At 50.3% G+C, this 14,893-nt stretch overlaps 1 long non-coding RNA gene and 1 pseudogene across 1 annotated transcript; one reads left to right on the top strand and one right to left on the bottom strand.

Moving 5' to 3' along the window:
* Nucleotides 1-3,384: 3,384 nt before the first annotated feature.
* LOC136351780 (uncharacterized) lies at nt 3,385-11,903 on the top strand. Its single transcript, XR_010734985.1, has 2 exons — nt 3,385-3,495; nt 11,473-11,903. It is a non-coding gene; the product is annotated as an uncharacterized lncRNA (long non-coding RNA).
* Nucleotides 11,904-14,005: 2,102 nt separating this feature from the next.
* Nucleotides 14,006-14,773, bottom strand: LOC112936377 (proline-rich receptor-like protein kinase PERK9; annotated as a pseudogene).
* Between the last annotated feature and the right edge of the window lie 120 nt (nt 14,774-14,893).

Genomic DNA, 14,893 nt, shown 5'->3' with positions numbered 1-14,893 from the left:
ACCTGAAGAATACTCACCTGTTTGTCTAACAGAGGTACGCTCTCGCTGATCCTCCAACACGTGGTATGCAGATTTCACAGAGAAGATGCCCCTTGTGTCATAGTGCCAAGCCGCAAAATCCTCCATATCAGTTCTCACCGGGATCGACAGAATATTGGCAACATCTTCTTCCCAGAAGATATCCCGCACCAAAGAAACATCCCAATCACCTGTATGCGGATCCAACAAGTCTGCAACTTTATTCAGAACACATCCTCCCCTAGGGGTGATCGGCCTCCGAGAGAATCCGGCTGGGATCCATGGGTCATGCCAAATATCAATTCTGTTACCATCGCCCACTCTCCAGATGAGCCCAGCCTCAAGAGCTTTTATACCTCGAACGATACTTCTCCATTAGTAAGAGATTCCCGGCCCTTCTACAGCATTCATCAACTTGCCATCTGGGTAATACTTCACCCTCAGAACCTGCGCACACAGGGAATCCGGGAAAGCTAGCAGTCGCCAACCTTGACGAGCTAACATAGCAAGATTGAAAAGATGCAAATCTCTATACCCCAAGCCTCCTTTCTTCTTACGTCGACACAACAAATCCCAAGATAACCAATGCATTTTGTTCTCCGTCTCCTGCTGCGACCAGAAATATCTGCAAATAATTGCACTAATCTCATCACATAACGTTTTTGTTAGATCAAAACAGGACATGGCGAAGGTTGGAATAGCTTGAGCCACAGCCTTTATCAGAATATCCTTTCCTGCCTTTGATAGGAGCTTTTCCTTCCATCCTTGGATCTTTTTCCACACCCTTTCCTTCAGATAGGCAAAGGTTTTAGCTCTTGATCTGCCCATATACACCGGGAGGCCGAGATACTTCTCATTCCTGGCTTCAGTAGAAATATCCAAAATCTCCATTACCATCTTCCTATCAGCTTGAGAGGTATTTTTGCTGAACATAATAGAGGACTTATCCTTGTTCACAATTTGCCCCGAGCAGCTTTCATACAAGTTAAGCACATTTTGCAGACACTGTGCACTCCTTTCATTAACTTTAAAGAGTAGCAGCGAATCATCCGCAAACAAAAGATGACTAACACTCGGTGCTTGCTGACAAACCTTTACTCCTGACAAATCCCCCCGTTCCTCAGCCGCATAGAGAAGTGACGAAAACCCCTCAGCACAAATCAAAAAAAGGTAAGGAGAAATTGGGTCTCCTTGTCTCAACCCACGTGACGGTATAATCTGGTCTGTCAAATCACCATTGACCTTAATACGATAAGTTACCGTCGAGACACATCTCATTATCAACTTAACCCATCCTTCTGCAAACCCCAAGCGCACCATCATTTTCTCAAGGAAGCTCCATTCAACACGGTCATAAGCCTTGCTCATATCAAGTTTCAAAGCAGCATAGCCCTCCCGGCCAGTACGTTTTGTTTGCATAAAGTGCGTCATCTCATAGGCTAGCAACACATTGTCAGTGATCAGTCGCTGCGGGACGAAGGCGCTCTGATTTGGCGAAATAATATCAGGGAGGATCAACTTCAATCTATTAGACAGAACCTTAGAAGCTAGCTTATAGACCACAGTACAGAGGCTGATCGGTCTCAAATCTTTCAGTCTTTCAGGACTCTGTACTTTTGGTATTAGCGTAACCACGGTGTCATTCCATCCCTGTGGAATATCCCCACCATTCAGAAAGTTCAAGACTTCTTTTGGCATACCTCACCATAATGCTCATTGGAGAGCTTTTGAGGATGCCTCAAGAAGAGTTTAGGTTCATAAATGCAAGGGAATCATACTGCCTTGTGAAGAGTCATGGAATATGTGGAGAGGACCGTTCTTAGCTCTTTGGTGGTATCGTACACTAGTTATGTGCACTTTCTCTCTTTACTGGTATCTTACACAGTTACACTAGCTCTGAATGCGATGTAACCAGTCATTAGAAAATCCTACTCAGAGATATGTATGCCTGTATATGTGGTTTACACCAAAGGGTACATGTAATGGTTATTTGTTTATAAGTTAAGATTATTTTTTAAATATTTCTTAATAATTGATATAAAAAACAAGAAATGGATCATCATTCAGATACCATAAGGAATACGGACAAACTTATACATAATAGCACAAATAGAGGCCTGGAACGTTGACCCTAGCTAAGAAATCATATAAATCAACAGAATTTATATGTGTATATGTTTAGTGAGAACTGGATAATTCCAGGCATAGCTCCTTCTAAAGTTTCTCCTCAATACAAAACTGAAGAGATTACAGCCAAGCATTATTGAATTGACTGTAAGCCTCTAATTAGAGATAAGACTGTGACAGTGACACGGAGTGAGTCAGCTCTATCCGGGGTTATGCTGCAGGCCACAAATTACACTGATTGCAACCACATTAATGTGCAATTATGTGAAGGCTTTGCTAAATAGTAATGTCAGCCTCATAGTTCAGTTCTAAAGATTGAAGAACACTGACGAACGCTAAGTTAAAGCTCATGGTCTTGTCACTTGCCATGACCATATCTGATAAGAAGCTACCGAAAAAAATAACAGTTGAAGCACAACATTACTAGGACAAAGAGCTCCATACAATCCCATTGGTGTTTTCAGGACTTGGGGTGTGGTGTTGTATATATATTCTGTTCTCTATTTCAGTGTAATGAGGCAGAACTTCTTCCATTGATTCAAAAACAAAGAGCTGTCCATGCGATTTCGACTTGTGGATAATAAGGATCTAGAAACAAAAACGTGCTGGTCACTTGCAATTTTCATCATCATCTCTGGAGCCATCAGCCATCACACATTACATCAACAAGAACACGGAGGAGATCGCGAAGGGGGGCTTCACCCACCTAGTCGTGAGTTGGCGACAGGTACCTGAGGCACGGTGGGTACAGCCGCCGAGAAGGCGAGGGGCGGAGGCTCGCCATGACCGCGCCACTGGCGATGCCCACCGTGACCACCACCAGGAGAGCATCGGAGGCGTCGCGCTTTCGGCAAACCGCGATGATGCCGTGGAGGATCCCGGGGCAATGCCCATGCTGGGAGGTGCGGGCCGGTGGCGCTCTGCGTTCTGCGCCGCGCGGTGGTGGTGGTGGTGGTGGCGGCGGCGGCTGCGGAGCTCGACCGGCGACCGGTCGCCGCCGGCCGCGGTCTATTGCTGGGCTATAGCAGATGAAGAGGTTACGGCCCATATCGTAGCCAGAGCAGAAGAGATCTGCTTTAAGGCCCACTTGTGCCAACGTGAGTACGTAACCTGCAAGTGGGCCGGAACGGCCTGTTCCTAAATATTTAGCACCAGGTATGTTCATGGCCCGGCCCATATAATTTTAGGGATGAGCAAGTCCAGGGCTCATTAAACCCTCTCATCGATCGCATCGCGCGCGCGGCGGCGGCGGCGGCTTGAGGGGGTACGCGGCGACGCGCGCTCCCGGTGCGAATCGAGGCGAAGCTTCCTTTGCTCCTCCTCCCGGCTCCCGCCTCCCCGCGACGTAAGGTAAAGCCTTCTTCCAGCTCAAATCGAGGCGATATGACACCATTCACCTCCCTCATCATATCAGCACTGGTCTTTCATAAGAGATCCTAATTTGGAGGGAAGCAGAGATCTTTAAACGAGTAGATTAATTAGTGCTAAGTGATGTGAGCAGAATCACCAACAGCATCTTGATATCATTCCCTATGTGGTATTTTGGGGATTTTTTGATCAAAAATTGCTTCCAACAGATTCCCTACTAGCTCTCCCAATCCTCCCGGTACCCAAGTCCTGATTTTTCGTTCTCCAATTCTAGCAAATTGATTTCGCTCCCAATCCTTTGCTCGCGGCTGTCTCGCGCGCGCTTGGTGAAACGTTCCCATGCAACTCCTTTTGGCGACCTCGTCTACCGACGGCGTCCTCTTCCTCGCAACAGATCGGAATGCAGCAGGTGCTTCCCCATGGTTGCCGGGCGTCGGCTTTCTTCCAGGGAGTGGTGCATGGTATCGCGCGTCGACCGCATTACACCGATGGCTGGAGGAGGACAGCCGTTGCCGCTCCCCCAACCACCGCCGCCGCCTCGATTTAGAGCACAACCATGATACGGCGTGAATCGGCCCGTGCTCTGCCTCCCGGCCAATCCTCGACTTCCGGTGTTCATGCGACAGAGGCCATGTACCAGCAGGCGCCCGGGCAGTCACTGGATCCCATCTCCCACAACGCTTCTAGCGCCATTTTGTCCATGGCTTGGTTTGTTGGTGAAGAAGAGTTCCTTCATGGAAGCAATTTCAATAAGCCCTGTCCCCAATTCTGGATCATTGTTGTATCTCAAGTCTATTGTAATTGTGTATTATCTTATCCTGCTGCTGAATCTGATGTTTGTGGTTGAGTGGTACATTTGAACTCCATATTGATAATCAATTAATAATGAAATTTGCTAGCTTAGCAGTAACCAATTTTAAATTATTACAAATCAATAGCGATAAGTGTATGAAATGGAAAAGTTGCCCTTTTTTTATCTCTGTAGTTTGTAATAAGTCTGCAAAAAGCTCAATGTTTAGGTGTTCTGTTCTTACTGTGAACAGAGAGAAAATTATAGTGTCAAATTTATATAATTCAGAAATTATCTAACCCACTTGTGTTATCTGTTATTCATAAACTATGATGTCAGGGCTGATATGAACTGTGTATATTTGAATTTGGACAGTCGTGTCAAATTTATACAATTCACAAATTGTATAAACCACCTGTGCTGTCTGTTAGAGCTTGCATTTTCATAAATAACAGTAGTTGGACATGTTTTCATAAATGAGCATGTATTCATAGTGAATTTGGTGCTATGTATTGCTGTGGCTGCTTGCTGCTTGCTGCCTGCATAGGAGGCAATAAGAGAAAATTTGCTCTTTTAACTTTCTGGGCTGAACTTTGTAAATCCAAACTACTTCTGATATATGTTATTCTGATATATGTTATCCTGACAAGTGACAATTCAGAAATTAATGTAAGGATTCAGGGATATGATTTGTGCATTTCATATACAAAAGCATATAGGAGTATGTATAGAATATAGTTTACAGAAGTATATAGGGATATGATTTGTTGCTGTTGTCAAACTTGATGCTGGAGCTGATGGATGCAGCTGGTTCTTGTTGCTGTTGCTGCTTCCTACTTTCTACGGGAGCTGCTTGCTGCTGCAGATTTCTTGTTGATGTTCTGCTTACTTGGTGATTTGCTGCCTGCCGGCAAAAGTCATGGATGAGTTGGGCGCTGGCGACCCTCTTCTCCGCCCGGGCGCGGGGAGGGGGGGTCCTCTCCTGGACCCCGCGAATGTCGGCCATCGAGCAGAATCTGAGGGGCCATGCTCTCGTTGCCGTTCTTTCTGGGCGGCAGGAGGTCTCCCCGGCCATGGTGGTGGAGGAGCTCCGTCGTTCCTGCGGCGTGCTCCATGACAATGTGTGCGTCGAAGTGACTAGACCCTCCGATTTTCTCATATCCTTCGCGCGCGAGGAAGACTGCACGGCGGTTCTTGATCTCTCAGGCTGTTTGGCTGCTGCTGGGGCGAGGATCACCTTCCGTCGCTGGCACCGTGCCATTCATGCCCGAAGCACCAAAATGAGACACATCGTTCGGCTGGCAATTGAGGGCCTCCCTCCCCATGCGGCCGAGCCTGAAGAGCTCAAGCAACTGTTGAACAAGGTGGACTGCCAGTTCATTGAATCCTTCCCGCCGAATGATGCCTGCATGATGGAAGTGCTGGCTTAGGCGGTGAACCCTTCCGCCATTCCCAAGGAATTTGCCCTCGACATACCTGAGCCGATGCAAGAATGGTGGAACGAGCCGGAGACCGACAATCCGGATATGATCGAGGTGCTCTTGGCCGAAGGGCCGCCGGCTCCACCGTCTGAGAAGCGTTGTCTCACGTTCGACCTTCTCCTTCACATCATGGAGGTGGTCGACTCGCTCCAGGAGCCCCGGGAAGGCTCTTCTTCAGACGACAACTTCGCACCTCCTCGCCGCCGCACTCATAACACCTTCCTCGGTCGCATCGATGGAACGGGGCCGGGGCCGGCGCTTGGTGGCGGACATCGCTTCACTGGTCCGGGTTCTGGTTCGGTGGGGGTTTTCAGTGGCAGTTGCAGCGCGTGCCCATTTTGCCTGCGTCCCCTCTACAGCCCCCCGCTCGGCCGGCGGTGGTGCCAACTAGCACACCTCGATGCATTCCGGAGGGAGTTTCTGTGCTGGCGCTTGAGGCTTCATCCCCAGCTAAGTCAACGACTCCGCTCCTAGCAGCGACGGCATCGCCTCCGGCTACGACGCCGCCGCCCCAGGCTGCGCCTTTCCTGCCGCCGATGTCGAGTCCGGGGGGTACTTCTCTGGTGTCGGCAGCCCCCACATTCTGGGATGCCTCGCCTTCGACGACTTCGCCGGTGCGCTGCCCGTTGTCACCGGCTCTGCCTCAGCTCTCTTCCCCAGGCTTGGCGGCTCTGGGCCCACCGTCCCCATGCGTCATTACTCACCCCCCGTCAGCCCTGGCATGCATGGTTGTGGCCCCGCCTGTCAGGGAGAGGGGTCTCCAAAGAGAGCTTTTTCCTGAGGAGCCATTAATGTCGACGCCTGCTTCGTCGTCACCGGTGCGCCCTGACGTCGATGCTTCATCGGTCCTGGCGCCCGCTGAGCGGGATGGAGATTTTTTCAACTTGCCGGGAGCGCGCCTCGCTCCCTCTTTTGTGTCGACTTTGCTCGTCCCTGGCCCATTGGCTGTCTACCGCCGCCGCCGGGAGCTCACTGGCCCGCGGGCCTTTCCTCTTTTTGGGCTGGGGGTGGAGGAGTGGGCTGACCCACGGTCGCTCCTTGCCGACCCAGTCACTCTCTCTCCGCCGCGCGACCCTTCTCAATCTCCACCGCACGACAAAGCAGCTGGCAGCCCAGAGGCGGCTGTTGATGGGCCACGGCTGCTCCCCGCCAGCCCAGTCACTCCATCTTCACCGCGTGTCTCTGCTCTGTCTCCACCGCGCGATGGAGTGGCCATCGATCCGGAGGCGTCTGCTGCCGCGCCGGCGGCCTTGGCCGATCTGGTGGGACCACCGCCTTCGTCGCTTCTTGGGAAGCGTCCCCGCCAACCTTGACACCGACATCGCTCGTCCCCGTACACTCCAAGGTGGAGTGAGCGCCTTGCCGCCCAGAATGGTGGGAAACATATCCACACGATCACTAGAGCACAACGGGTGGTGATGAAGAGACTCGGCGTCATCGAGGATGAGAACAAGGCGGACGAGCGGGATATCCTCCGGTACCTTGAGCTGTTCAAGGCTCCCCTGGCGCCATCTCATGTACAGGCGCTGGCGGCGCTCTGCAGTGTGGCGGTGCCGGCGGCGGCCTAAAACTGCCGCGTCTGCCGCAATGTTGAAGCTTATCGTTTCTCATGTCTTGTACTCTTTTGGTCTAGATGTAAGGGGCCTAAACCACCCTGGCAAGAGGTCCCTTGTAGCGGAAGTTGTTAGAACCTCTAGTGCTTCTATTTTTTGTTGTCAGGAGTCTAAATTAGATGTTCTAGATCGGTCCCTGTCGATTCAGTCATGTGGGCATGCCCTGGATGGTGTTGATTTCATTCCTACTGATGGAACAACGGGGGGGCCTGTTTACGGCTTGGCGGCGTGATCGCTTCTCTGTTTCATGTCTTCACAAGGGACGGTGGTCGCTTTCTCTTTGTTTCTCCAACCTGGAAGGTGGGGCAAGTTGGACTCTCACCAATGTTTATGGCCCCCAATTGGACAGTGACATTGTTGTTCCTGGAGGAATTGCTGGTGGTTGGGCAGCTAGTGGTTGGGGCCTGGTGCGTGGTTGGAGATTTCAACCTCTTGGCCGCGGACGGTGATAAAAACAATGGGAATGTAAATCGACGGTTGATCAACAAGTTTAGGCACACCATTGACGCCCTTGAGCTGCGCGAGGTGTATCAGTTTGGGCGTCGCTATACATGGAGCAATGAGCAAGAACGACCGACTCTAACAAAAATCGACAAGGTGCTAGTAAACGGAGATTGGGAGGAATTTTTCTGTGATGCTCACCTGTAGGCGCTCAGCTCCTCTGCCTCTGACCACTATCCCCTGTTGCTGGCCTGCGATCAGATGATGCATAGGCCGAGGAAGTTCAAGTTCGAATCCTATTGGGCCAAATTGGAGGGTTTCGAGGTTGTGGTCCGTCAGGCGTGGGCGGCAGTGCCGGCCGGCTCCAACGCGCTCAGCAGCCTTCACTTCAAGCTGCATGCAACTGCTGCTGCCTTACGGTCCTGGGGAGCCAAGCGTATCAGTGAGCTCCGTCAGCAACTCGCGATCGCCCATGAAGTAGTTTTCCAATTGGACAAGGCCCAGGATGATCGTCTTCTGTCGGCTGGTGAAAGATCATTGCGGGCATCTCTGAAAGGTCGCTGCCTCGCGCTCACCTCCCTGGAGCGCATTCGGCTCAGACAGCGTGCCCGCTTGCTTTTCCTGAAACATAGCGGCACCACGGCTCAATTCTTCCGCCTCAAAATCAATGCTCGTCGAAGGAAGAAGGCAATTCCCTCTATTTGTCAGGACGACATCATTGCAATAACTAAAGAGGACAAGCTTCAGGCTGCGTATGATTATTTTCTCAAAATTCTTGGCACGCCTTGCCCCCCGTCGGCATCCCTTGCCTTCGATGCGATCGGCTTGGCAGTGCATGATTTCTCTGATTTGGAGCGCGACATTACTGAAGACGAGGCGAAGAAGGCGATCATGGAAATGCCGAGCGACAAGGCACCGGGGCCAGATGGCTTTAGTGCCACCTTCTACAAGAAATGTTGGGAAATTATCAAGAATGATGTGGTGGCGGCTCTTAACTTAGCATGGAGATCCAATTCCTAGCATCTTCACCTTGTTAACACAGCCTCAATTGTCCTGCTGCCAAAGGAGGAGGAACCGAATCAACTGTCAGATTTTCGGCCGATTTGTTTGATTCACAGCTTCGCGAAGATTCTCACCAAGATTTTGGCTTTGCGACTTGCGCCGAGGATGGATGAGCTAATTGGGCCGACACAGTCTGCTTTCATCAGGCGCCAAAGGATACCTCCACCGTTCTAAAACGCCAGCCATGCTCTTGAAGATTGATATTGCGAAGGCGTTTGATACTGTTTCCTGGGAATTCCTTCTTGATCTGCTCCGGCACCTGGGTTTTGGGGTCCGATGGAGGGATTGCATCGCGGCCTTGCTCTTCACCACCTCCACTTCTGTCATCATCAACGGCAAAGATACGCAACGGATCAGGCTTCCTCGTGGGTTGCATCAAGGGGATCCCCTCTCTCCACTATTGTTTGTCATTGTCATGGAAGCTTTGGCGGCCCTATGCGCAACGGCTGTGCAGCGAGGAGAGCTTTCTCCTCTTGCCAATGTACATCTACCGCTGCGTGGCTCGCTCTACGCCGACGATGCGGTGATCTTCTTCCATCCCTCCAGACGCGATGCGGTGACAATCAATTTTGTGCTCAAGCTGATGGGTGAAGCATCGGGTTTGGTCTCTAATCTGCTTAAAAGTTCGTTAACACCAATTCACTGCTCTGACGCGCAAGTTGATGAAGTAACGGATGTGTTGTCCTGCCCAGTCAAGTTGCTGCCAATTGTTTACCTCGGGTTGCCACTCTCCGTCAGAAAACCGACAAAGGAGCAGATTCAACCAATGATGGATAGGCTTGCAAAAAGCTTGGCTGGCTGGAAACCCAAGCTTTTATCCCCTGATGCCCGCCTAACGCTGATCAAACATGTCCTAATGGCCCTATCTCTTTACTTCATGTCAGTTTTGGAACTCCCTGTCTGGGCGATCAATGAAATAGAGAAGAAATGCCGGGGATTCCTTTGGAAAGGTGATGAAGAGGCGGCTGGGTCGTGTAGCCTTGTAGCCTGGGATAAACTCTGTCGTCCGTTCGAGTATGGTGGACTAGGGATCAAAAATCTTTGTCTGATGGGCATTGCTCTTCGTGCTAGGTGGATCTGGTTGCGCCGAACGCAGCCGGAGCGACCGTGGGCGCGTTTCGCGCCGCCGGCGGATAAGAAGACACTGCATTGTTTTGCTATCGGCTGCAAGGTGGTCTTGGGGAATGGAGAAGATGCTCTATTTTGGAAAGACAATTGGTTGCCGGATGGTGGTTCAGTGGAAAACAGAGCACCTATCCTCTTCTCTTTCATTAAGAATAGTGGAATGACTGTGGCGGCTGCTCTCCGTAATAATTCCTGGGTCTCAGATATCAGAGGCGGCCTCTCGGTTCAGGCGTTGGGCGAATATCTAGATCTGTGGGATGTGATAGCTGGAATCTCTCTTGACCCTGCTAGTCGGGATGAGATGATATGGAAGGCAGCTCCGGATGGTGTGTTCTCTATGCGCTCAACCTATTCCCTGTTTTCGGCAGGCAGGATGAAGTGCCCGCTTGGCAAGATTATTTGGAAATCCCGTGCACCGGCGAGATGCAAGTTCTTTATGTTTCTCGCCATGCGCAACGCTTGCCTCACCGCCGACAATCTACAACGTCGCGGATGGAGCCTTGCCCAGGTGTGCCATCTGTGATCCAATGATGGGGAAACCTGTCAGCACATCTTCATGGACTGCGCTTACACCCAGCAGATTTGGGGTCAGGTGCGCACGCGTCTGGGCCTTTCGTGCTCTTCGCCGTCGGCGGATTTCACTGATTGGTGGCTTACAGCACGGAAATCTGTTGCTAAGGTTGACCGCAAAACATTTGATGCGGGGGTTATACTTGTAACTTGGTTAATTTGGAAAGAGCGAAATGTGAGGGTGTTCGATGGAATAGCGGCAACGGTTCCCGTGCTTTGCTCGGCCATGGGGGATAAATGGGAGACCTGGATGGCTGCAGGTCTTGTTAGCCCCATTTGCCACCCTGTAGCAAATTTTGCTGTGAGATTTTAGCCTTTTCTTTTCTTTTGTGTCGGTAATGGTGGTGCTCTGACGCACCGCGCAACCTTGTACATTCCTTTTCTTTCTCTTAATATACATCGGCCGGCTATTCGCCGGCCCGGTGAAAAAAAAGTCGTGCTTGCTGCTAGTTGGTGCTTTGCTGCCTGCTGGAATTGCTGGTGTACATGTTAAAAACTGGGGGTGCACGTGTACCGGTCGGGTTGATCTGCCGGCATGGTACTGCGTGGAGAGGGGCGACAAAGGGGCACGCGCGCGAGCGTGATCTCGTGAGAGCGAGGGGTGGAAACTGATTTCTGTTGAAAGTTTTCTAAGGGCCCATTTTTTGTTTTTAGGAAACCAATTATAGCTAATCTGTTGGAGGAATAAAAATTTTAACACCTCAAATCTTGTTTAGAATTCCCATAACTGAAATGTTGGGGATAGAATTTCGGGATGCTCTTGGTGATGCTCAAGTCGATTGCTGTAAAATTTGTAATACTCTCCTTAATACAATGTGGGCGGCAAAATAAAAAACATACTGGTCCTTCATATTTGTATTGCCTCCAAACATTTCAGGCGATGGAGAAGATGACCGTGGAGAAGACTTGGACCGACAAGGCCTCCGTGGAGTTCAAGAGGGACCTGGAGAAGCGGGCGATGAAGGAGTGGACGGAGAGAGACTTCAGAGAGCTGAAGAGTACAGTGAGGATCATCGCCGTTACACTCGCCCTCATCTTCATCATCTTCCTCGTGAGCTTCTTCGTCCCCATGACCAAGACCTTCCAGATCCTGTGGTGGCAGTGGGGGCTGCTCTGTATCCTCACCTCCATCATCACCCTCTGGAGGATCGAGAGGGCCTTGACGCCACTAGCCTGATGATCCGGAACCGGCTCGGCTGACCAAGTGACAAACCCTCCTATCCTTCTCACTGTGTATTAGACTAATTCATGTGCACTGTGTTGTAAACTGTAATCGTAATCGTTTGCAAGGATTCAACGTTCGCAACTCGTGCTGCTGTTGCCGGATCCAACTAGGAATTCTTCTCATTTCAAATACTAGCAATTCTGGAATCGTAAACCTGCGTTGACAACCACATTCAATGTGGTGCTGGAAGTGTGGAACACGCACAGGTAATTCGGCGGTAAGAGCTAAGGCTAATAATACAGCTGATCTGTTAGCTATAAGGTTCTTTTGTAACCTTCTCTCAGCCTACCTATATAGTAATAGTTAGCTCTTTACAATTAATAAAGGGTTCGCTTGTCTCTCACAGAGTTTCTTGATTCTTGTGTCCAAGCTGGCGGTAAGTTTACAGCCTACTTCTCCTCTCTCCCCTCTCCTTTCTCCTCCACCTCAGCATTTAGCCGGCTTATAGCATACTATTATACTTGCTCTAATATGGGCAACATAGAGAATGAGATCGAGGTGGCGTTGGAGACAGGAGTAATGCCGCCAGATTGGCCGGGAAGGTTGCTGGTGTCGGGGCTGGACGACGACGACGTCCAGATGATTGCGACGGCTATTCGCCTGTAGGCTAATCCAGAACTGTGATGCATCTATTCCAGGCACGGCATCGCGTTTAAGGCGTTTTGCTTCTCGGCCGGATTGTCCAAGCGCCTGTTTTCCCTTCTTCTCGTCGACGGAAACAAAGGTGCGATGCTGGCATTATTGGTTCTGGGCCTGCTCATCCTAGTGATGACTGCTATATTGTTAGGAACCCAAATAGGCTGCCTGTGGACTGTCAACCACTCTTAAAAAAAAAAGGTCCAAGCAAACAAATCAGGAGCACTATACAAGCATAAGGAGCAGCACTAGAGAGGGGATCGAACAGAGAACGGACAGAACTGGCTGAGAGGCTTCTCGGCGGCGGCGGCGACCTGGAACCCGCCTTGGTTCCTTGTCGATCTTTACTCTCCCTCTTCTTCTATTTGTCTAGAAGCTACTAGAAACCTTCTAGCCTTTGTATCCTTCCATTTTTCACCTCAAAATCCATCCATTATTGTAACAGGCTCGGTTGTTCCTTGTGTTGAATTTGATAATACTACTACTACTCCTCAAATTGCATTGTTGAGTGGGTTTCTAACATATATCCACCTGGTTGATGAGTGTGATCGCAGGCGGGCCAAGAGGATCAGGGCAGAAGCGCGAATTATCTTCTAGGACTCTGCTGCTTTCTCCTGTTTAATTATATTTTTTAATAAAGTTTAATTATAATTTGATACGGACCATACATTAGAGTTCATATATAAGTCAGTTATAGCTTTAAAATTTGGAGTTATATTAGTACTAGACACTAGAGCTGTGTTCTTCCTCTATTTTCCTAACCCACCTCTCTCGTTTTTCGCGTACACGTTTTTCAAACTGTTAAACGGTATGATTTATAAAAAAAACTTTATATATGAAAGTTGTTTAGAAAAATCATATTAATCCATTTTTTTTAAAAAAAGCTAATACTTAATTAATCATGCAATAAAACAAACTTCGTTTTGCGTGCCGGAACAACCCCTCCTCCGAACACAGCCTAGATCTACGTCAGCAGGCTACAAGGTAATTTACATTATATTTGTGCTAGTTGAGTTAGAAAAACAGAAGATTAAGAGAGAGAAAGACACGTGGGACTAATTTACCGCCTGTCTGCACACATGCCCATATTCCACTGCACGCGCACCCATGCATTTTTTTCTTTTCTCAATTTGTTTCAGGTAGAAGAGAAATATAGATAAGGAGAAAGAAGATATGGTGGTGGGCATATAAACAATAAAGAAATGAATCTTTGAGATGTGTTATAAGAAGAGAGAATATTCGGTGGTGGGGCCATAAATAATAAACAAATAAATCTTTAAGATGTGCTAGAGCTGTTTGTTGTAAAGATTGTAAGTTAACCTCTAAAATAAAAGGAGTAAAATACAGCAGCGATCCTTAAACTTATCGTGAGGTTTCACTTAGGTCCACGAGTTTGTAAAACGTACATCAAGGTCCCTAAACTTGATTTATTGTATCATCCCGGTTCAAAGTCTCATTTGACCGTGGTCTTACATACGTGGCACGCCACGTGGACGATGACATGAAATTTTTTTTATTTTTTTCTCCCTTCTTCTCTTTTTTTTCTCCCTTCTTCCTTTTGTTTTTCTCTCCAGCGGCCGCTGCACCACGAGCTCCACAGTCGCGCCTCCATCTCCTTTTCCATCAGCCTCCGCTCCACTCGTCGAGCCGCCGTGCCGAAGGCAAGCACGCGACAGGAGGGAGGACAGTGGCGCTGACGGGAGGGAGGGGACGGCGGCGACTTGGGGAGGAGGATGGCGGTGCTGACGGGAGGGAGGGGGACGACGGCGCATAGATGTCCTCCTCAATCTCCTCCGGGGTGAGCGCCACCAAGAACGGCACGCTTTCTGGCGTCGGGACGAGGACGGCATGGGCACCGCCGCCGCCCACAACATGGAGGCGGTTGGGCGCCACCGTGTCCGCTGTAGCGGGTTCCACAGCCTCGTTGCACCGTCCGCTTGCAGCTGTGGCAGGGCGAGAAGTGGAGGCGGAGGTGGGGCCTTGAGCTCAGGCTCGGAGTCCATCTCTGCAGGTAGGCTCTCGGGCTTCGTTGTTGTCGGCGGCGGCGAGGGTGGGGCCTAGGCTAGGGCACGCGGAGACGGTCGGCAGCGTCTCGTAGGTGACCCATGAGCTTTACCCAAAGCTCCTCGATCCCACCATCGAAGGGAGTTGGCGGCGGCGGCGACGGCTGCCCCCACGGCTCGAGGTGGTGCGTCGACGTCGCGGCGGGCAGCTTCGCCCGCGGATCCGCCGTCGCCGCCATGGCCAGCTTATCGTCAGCAGCTACGGTGGCACGGCGCGGCGCGGAGAGGCGGCGGCGGCCGAGTCAGCGAGGAGGAGACGAGCGGCAGAGAGAGAGAGAAGAGGAGAGGAGGTTTTGTGGCCACAGTGGGTCCAAAAAAAAGGGGAGAGGAGAAAAAAAATTCCATGTCATCGTCCACGTGGCATGCCACATAGG

The sequence above is a fragment of the Oryza sativa genome, chromosome 9 (genome assembly GCF_034140825.1).
Source record: "Oryza sativa Japonica Group chromosome 9, ASM3414082v1".
NCBI lineage: Eukaryota > Viridiplantae > Streptophyta > Magnoliopsida > Poales > Poaceae > Oryza > Oryza sativa.
The sequence above is the reverse complement of the archived record's forward strand: the minus strand, read 5'-3'. Positions and strand labels throughout refer to the sequence as shown.